The sequence below is a fragment of the Anser brachyrhynchus genome (genome assembly GCF_964034855.1).
Source record: "Anser brachyrhynchus genome assembly, chromosome: 23".
In the NCBI taxonomy this organism is placed as follows: Eukaryota; Metazoa; Chordata; class Aves; order Anseriformes; family Anatidae; genus Anser; species Anser brachyrhynchus.
The window spans coordinates 7,913,976-7,922,261 of NC_137716.1; positions in this window are offsets into that span (position 1 = coordinate 7,913,976).

The following is an 8,286-nucleotide window of genomic DNA, read 5'->3' on the forward strand; positions in this document are numbered from 1 at the left end:
TAGATCACCAGCACGAGCCTGATCTCACTGAATTTTCATGCCATGAAAATTGCAACCAGGATGAATTGTATATAAGTTATATGTAAAGCAGACCTAACAATTTAAATTAATTGTTTAAATGATTTGGACACATTAGAGCATATACAGATTTTTCCAAATTAATGAAGCTGTGAAATGCTAGTGAGGAGTTCTAATTTTAGTTTGACACAGATTGAAGAACTATCGCATCTGCTGTCCTGCCCAAAACAGATCCCAAAGCATGAGAGATCATGAGGGAAAGAGGAGGAGTTCTTGGCTACAGAGTCTGACTGTGGAACAAGCTTCCAGAGGACACCAGGCAAATACAGGGTATTCAAGAAATGCTAAAAATAAATAAAAATAATAATAAAACAAACAAACAAACAAACAACAACAAAAACCACAACACAGCAAACTGTTCCCCTTTGAGCAAACCTTTCCATTACTGTGCTGAGTTGCTCTTAAAAGTGACACCAGAAGATTGTGGGAGGAGAGGAGATGGCTGCAAGTTAAGAAGCTCTTAATAATACAGGATCAACTAAGATGGAGTATGACACCAACAAGGACAGAGGTGTCTCTCACAACATGAGAGAGGTAAGATAAAAGCCTTAACAAAGTCCAGGATAAACGCAGACTGGGACACTGGTACTTCATGTTTGTGCATGTCAGGTCACCCGACTTTGGTTACAAACCTGTTTCCTGTGACCTACAGAAAGTCACTCTGCTTCCTGGAAGAACGGAATAAATTCAGTTTGCAGATTCTTTCCTCTTCTAACCAAAGAAACATCTCTTAATACAGCTGTGAACACTGAGAGAGAGAGTGGAAATTAGCTTCTTACTTAACTAAATCATTCGCCATACGGAACAAGTCATATCTGCCCGTTTACATGACCCAAGACAGTTTACACAACTTACCGCTTTCATCACCCTCCCAGTTCATCCCTGGCATTGGATCCGTAAGCTATTCTGGGCTAGTATTCCTCCAATAAAGTTCAGAAATTTCCAACTCCAGGGTTACTTGTAGCAAGTGACTTAACCCAAAGTGTAGTTGCACCTCAGGTCAATGACTTCAAAGATAACACGAGGGGGGGGTGAGCAGCCAATGCACCATTTCATCAGCTTCCACAAGAAGGACGACATGGGAAGAATGAATGTGCTGAGAAAACAGGGCAGTAAATAAGCGGTCACAAGGAAGCGAGGGAGACAGAAGAGTTTGTTTATAGCACCAGCATTTCTGAACTCAACAACTCATGTCATCTTTCCCACCAACGACTTGTAGCATCTTCCTGGTCATTTGAAAAGGGTCTACAGCAAATAGGTGTAGGCCTCTCTGAAGGAAAAAAGAAAATAAAACCCACTAAAATCCCAAATTAAGGTGTGGATCCATACCCAAATCTCATCTCTCACAAATCAACATAGCTTCAACAAAGCCACAGAGTCTTCACCAGGACACCAGGTGTTAATTTGTCCTTTATTTAGCTGATTCAGTAAAGCCAGTCTGCAAGGCGACTCTTCTGCAGTTTTGTTCTCATAAATAAAACTGTAGCAAACGGTATACCTCAAATACCTTTTTATTCTTTAATACTCATTAAAACCTTCACTCTAGTGGGCCTATGAAGCAACACAGTATAGGTTAAAGCTGTCCACTGTTTTACACAACATATAAACAATAGTATATTGCATACACCTTTATGAAGCGTGAAAGGCAGTGCAGGATTAGAATTTCTAGCCTATATAGTCATTTCATTTGATGCTTGATATCACTTCTCTTTAGAAATCTTGTCTATAACCCCTGAACACTAAAACTAAAACCATATTAGGATGTTATTTATGCCCACCACAGGTGATTCCACTTTTTCAAGAGGATTTAATGCAAAAGTAGATGCATGCAGAAGTTAAGTGCAGAAGAGTGGAGATGTTTCCAGCATCTCAGGGAAAGAAAAAAAAAAAAAGCAGCTGCATTTCAGGAACTTCAGTAAAAAATTACATCTTCTTTCTCGCTACTGTAGGATAAAAACAGCAGGCTTGCTTCATGATTACCCAGTCGACGGACTTTGTTGCAATGGTGTCACAATGTTTACCAGGCATGTCTAGCCCAAAGCAGAAAAAGGCTGCGCCTCGTCTGTCCTCACCATTTACACAGTGTTGTAACCAAGAAAGGGGATGAATGTGTAATTACTGTAAGACACAGAAACATGCTCTCTCACTTGATTACAGCAGAGACCAGATATCATACTGTGTGCTTTGAGGCGACATGAACAAGAAAAACCACTGCTAATGAATTGACCGTACTTGGAGTATAACGCAAGACCTATGCCTCTATAATAGTCTGAAATATTAATAATCCATGGGGCTAGTTAGTAATTATTTTCGTATTTTTTTAAAAAACAAACTCCCTCTAGTAAAACAAACAAAAATTCCTGACTTACCCGTATAAACAAGCTGAATCTTTCTGTTTAATATTTAGGTTCTAAATTTCAACTTTTTCACAACTCAGGAGGGAAGAAGTGACCTGAAATATTCACAGGATAGGCAGATGGGAAGTGGTTGTCCTACCATGGTTTGGTTTTCAGAATAATTCAACCCCAACAAGCAAGTTACACTACATCAAGTGAGAACAGCCTTTCATTCTCCACCCTAATGCTGATCCTCCTTAAAGGGTAGCCAGCTGGGCCTAAAAAGCTACAGCAGCACAATTCCCAACAACATATATATATATATATATATATATTTTAATTGAAGAAAACTCCCCCTCAATGGTCCTATCCAGGAAATCATTCTATAGCAGCTGGAACAGTTCTTACCTCTCATTGCCCCCGTTTACCTGAGGTGCTGCAGTTCACAGCATCATAGCTCAGACTCGCTTTGCTGCCAGTCTGGGCTACAAATCCAGGCTGCACACGGAGTGGCAGCGCGAAAAAGCAGCCATACCTTTCTATTGGCACTGCTGCACAGATGACAGCTTGAATAGAAAAATGAGGATGGATACAACAAAGTTCACTACAGCTTGTTTGCCAAAGCCTTAAAGAGTCAGCTACACCTCATTTACGTACAACTGAAGTCATTTGCTGCTGTCCTTTCAGCAGGCCACCACCACAGAAACCCAACAACCCTTCCCACCTACATGAGAGCAGATCACACCTCTTTGGGACCCAGCAGGCCAAGGAGCAAAAAGCTCAGCCCAGGCCACTACCCACTGCCCCACAGCTGCTGGCTCTCAGCCCTGTCGATTTGCTGGTGCATAAATGTTTGTTATGTCATTCCAGACAAAAGCAACTGATATGGTTTAAGTAGTGTAACTAGCTTGCCTGAATTAAGGCAGCTGATTTTGTCTGATAATAATTTTGGTGATCATTTCTCAACTTCACAACTGGTAACATTCACCTCCAAAATGCATGAGAAGGCAATGCAAATTTATGGCAGTAATCTTTCCAGCAGTGCATCTGTGTTGGGAAAGCATATAACCTTAGTGTAAAACACAGAAAGAGGTGGTTTGGGCTAATGACTGGTTTTGCACAGCTGTAGACTGGGCAGTAGTCACACGTTATTCTGCCAGGAGAGAGGTGGGAAAAATAACCCTACCTGTTAGGATACAACAAACTGATGCAGGTGTAGCATCTTCAACCAGAAGTTGTCCATTACTAATATTAAGCTAGGGGAAAAAAAAAAAAGTAAAAGCCCAAACAGCATTTATTATTATTATTATTATTATTATTATTATTATTATTATTATTATTATTTTGCCAGCATAGCTGCATTAAAGCAAGGCATTTTTAGAAACAACAGTAGTAACAGCTTGGGGGGAGGAATTTTTCTGTTTTGTTCTTGGGGTTTCTTTTTCTGCAGTCCCAGTGAACACTGCTGCACTGACTAAACACGGAAATATAAACTATATCCTCATTGGCCTCAGCCTCTAACAGAGCACCTTTCCTTGTTGATTCCTCTGTTGCTTGGGTGAGGAAGTTGTCAACACACTCCAGAAACTGCCTGGACTGCTTATGCCCCGCTTTCCAGCCTATCCCTCCTAAAAAGCCTGTACCCCTCCATTGCACCACTGCAGCCATGGGAGCCATCCCACACACCTCTGTGATCCCAGCAAGGCTGTGGCCTTGCAACCACACACATCTCTAACTCACCTCATTTATTTCCCATATTTCCTGAATTTCTGTACAGGCACCCCAGCATGTTGACTTTCTAGAAGGATTTTGCGGGATTTCTCTATGTAAGTGCCTTTCAGGCGCTTCCTTCCTTACCTGCAGGTGCTGGAGGTAACCCCACCTATGCTCTGTTTTGTTGATTTTATGTTCCATCTCTGTCATATCACCCCATGCCCTTTGCTCAGTGACCCTATACGCCATTCCCTCCCAGGGCTGCTGGTTTCTCCCTCCCGACCTGCCTGTGGTTATGTGAGAAGCAGGGAGAGTAATTTAAACTCAATGCAACAGAAAGGAAGTTCTGTATTTTACAGAAGGGAATTTCTCTGTTCCACTGAAATCTTGTGCCAGGACTGTTCAGGCGTTGAGTTTTTACACAAACATTGCCTCCATACAGAAGCTGTGTTGACACAAGCTATATTGATTTACTTATATCAATATGACAGTCTTTGGTTACGTCCAAGTTGTGGACACATCCTCTCCTAGCTCCTGCAAGCCGAGGAGGCGCTGCTCCCTGCTGGGTGTTGCACGTACACCCACATTTGCCATGGCAGTGTGCGCTGCTTTTTCCATGGCAGTACACAGTGTTTGTTTTTTTTCCCCAGAATTTCTAGACAGCGATGGCCAAACCAAGCAGATAAAACCCCAGATAAAACCAAGCAGATAAACCCTGGATAAATGCTTAGTCCTTTAATTGTACAAAAAGGAAATTTCCGTAGTCAGAGAGCACTTGGTTTTCTAGCTGTGCTGAAAAAAAACCTGTCAGGGTGAAGACACAAGGTTGAGACTAGTAACCTGTTCAAAGAGTACAGCCCAAGTCCACAGGCTCAAGCAGCGAGCCAGGAAGCCTGCATTTCTTGAGGCTTGCAGTCATTCAGACCAACATCCCCACTCCAAGCAGAGCACAACGCAAACAGGTACACCAGGCACTGCGCGCTGCCTCCTGCCTGGCCGCACTCTGCATTTTGCTGCAGGCTGTTGTGACACTTGCTGCCACCCAAAGGAGACACAAGAAGGGCAAGAGAAGGGCCGAATGCACTTTATTTTATCTTCAGGGCTTGCCTGTTCTCTCTAAATTTAGATAAGGCTGAAGGGAAAGCAGCAGTGCTCTGCTGTGCTTACATGACGGGACTGTGCCTGTAATGTTAGAATAATTGCAGCCCTGAATTCACTTTACTGCTGCAGAAATGTGAAGGCAGAGTGTGCTGGCAGAAGAGGATGTACACTATGGTGCCATTCGGAAATTCCAGTATGGCCTTGGAACGACGACGGTCAACAGATTGCTCCTTTTAAGTCCAGCCAAAGGCACTGAAGAGAGTTGTGATCGGACCAGCAGCAAATTCAGAAATTTATGAGGTAGAAGACAACATTCCTAGGGCTACGATTTGAGCAGGCACTCACCCAATATGCTGCAGTGCTTGACAGATGTGGCAGCTCCGTGCAGGAAAAGCCACTGTTTCAGTTCGCTGTCAGTTGTTTCAAGGGGTTTTCTTGGGAGTAGCTGGTCTCAAGTGTCCCTTCTGAGCAGCAACCTGCCTACAAAAATAGAACATATCCCATCTGCATCACAATTGAAAATCATTGTTAAATTTTATCACTAATGTATTAATAAATAAATAAATAAATATATTACCTCTGTTCAGACAATCCCCAGGGAAGTAGTCACTGCACCAAGCCTGTCTGAATTTCAGAAGCGTTTGGACTGTGCACTTAGTCACATGGTCTAAAATTTTGGGTAGACCTGTGTGGTGCCAGGAGTTGGACTCGATGATCCATGTGGGTCCCTTCCAGCTTGGGATATTCTATGATTCTATGATTCTTAGCTTGCATTGGATGATGCTGTTTATGCTTTGATAAAATGGACAGAGGGAGCCACCAGTTCAAGACACCTTGTATTGTACATCACATGCACTGAGATCACTCAGCAGTAAAATCTGACATTGACAGGGGTGAACTTGACACAGAAAGCTTTCAGATAGTAAGGTGCTGTGTGGGTTGGTGCCTGTATAAAAACAAGGATTCTCCTCATGAGATCTGGCTGAACACAGGCAAACATTTTTTAAGGAAAAAAAAAAAAAGACGAAGAAAAAAAAAGATTTTTGCTTTGTTTTTAATCTTCTGAGAAAGTTTTCATTTTATCAGCAAAACAATTCAAGGCAATAATTTCATTTAAGCTTTCATTATCAGCCACCAAAACCACATTTTTCACAGATATGCATGAAATTTCAAAGGATCCTATTCCCCTTGCAGGTAAGACTATTTTTTGTTAAACTTTCTTTTTAGTCAAATCAATTCAGACAGGTCCTCTGAGCAGTGATTATGAAATGGGATTTAACTGTGTTACAGCTGCCCTCCTGTGGGTAGGAGCTATTATAACTGCAGCAAGCGCAGCACCTCGCGAACCGGCCTCGTTTCTTTGCTTTCTTTACCAACAGCTTCCTTAAAAGCAGACTGCTTCCACCAGATCCACGCAGGCTGAAATGAAAGCACGGAGATTTGGCTTATGCAACAGGTGCAAGAAACGAGGAAAAATTAATTCCAGTGACTGGCTCGACACAACAAATGACAGACAGGTCCTAATTAAAAATAACAACCCTGTGATTACCACCCAGGTTCCCAGGCGGGAGCTGGCTGACTTCCAGGGTTTCAGGTACTTTATCAAAGGTTGTAGTCTGGACGTTAGAAAGCATTTCAGGATATTGCTGGCAGGATTTCATGTAACAATTGACACTTCTAAAACCGTAAGAATATATCAGAAAGTGGTTTACATTTGTTTAGCGGAGGCACAGATGCCACGCAAGAGGCGAAGCAGAGAACAATCCTGCCCTAAAAACTAAAGCAATAACAGATCTGCGACACCATGTTGCAGGCAATGCTGGACTGTGAAGGGCTGCGTGCGCTTGTGAAGGATTTCATTAAATAAATTTGAGCAATGATCTGAAATAAGCCTGATTCAATTCAACACGACCAAATGCATAGCACTGTGCTTAAGCTGGAATAAGTGACCACATAACTGCAGGATGAAAAACATCTACTTACATAGCGCTTCTGTAGGAGAGAGCTGGATTTTTCTTACAGAAAATAATTTTTAGAAATTTTTTTTTTAATTCAGAAAACAAGAGATTTGGGGGAGAAAAGAGAGCAATCTTCAGACACATTGGAAGGTGCTATAAAAAAAAAGATATAAATGGTTCCCATTTCCAGTGTGAACAGAACAACGGGGAGGAACTTGAACTGCAACAAGTGAGATTTAGGCAGGAGATGGGGAGGGGAACCTGCCCAGCTGTAAGGACAGTTAAAGTTGAAATACCGTGGCTAAGGAGAGATTGGGCTCACCACCATTAGGAAGCCTTAAGGGTAGGTAAGGTTAAAAAACCTGTCAGGTAAAACAAGAGTAAAGTAGGTCCTGCCTTTTGGTGACGTTTATGTGTATTAAATGACTTCTCATAAACTATTCCCATCTCTATTTTTCTATTTCACTGTTATTAAGCAATGACACCTTCATGTGAACCTTTCTATTTTTAAATAACCTTGGCTTAAGGACTACAATCCATTAAAAGAAGACTAATTTTTCTTTGGAATTTGTGAACATTTTATCCAGCATGTCTCTGGAGCTCACACACACGACTCAGTTCTGGGAATTTTTTCCTGTATAACTCATGGCAGCCTCCTGAAAACTAACCCCAAATCTGTGGACAGATCAAATTTTAATCAGCAAGCCTTCCTCATTCCTCCAACGTCCAGTCTCTGATTTATATTACCTCACTCTCTTTCTCTTTCTCCCCCTTTTCCAGTAACCCTTTTCCTGGTAAGTTAGGTAAGAAAACAAATAATCCTGTGGGTTTGAAGCTGACTGTGTTATTGGAATCTCCATGGGTACAAATTCCACACACTTCCTTGGCTTAGATAGTGACATACTTTTCAGAAAACGTTACAGCAAACTTCATCATAAAACCTCTTTATTCCATGTCAATATGGTGATTCTCTTCATTCTTGTTGAAATACCTGATGGGGATTTTTCTAAGCCATTGAAAAATGCATGCAGAGATTCTGCTGGGTATCGCTAAGGAAAAAAAAAAAAAGAAAAGAAAAAAAAAGAAAACAAAAGAAAACA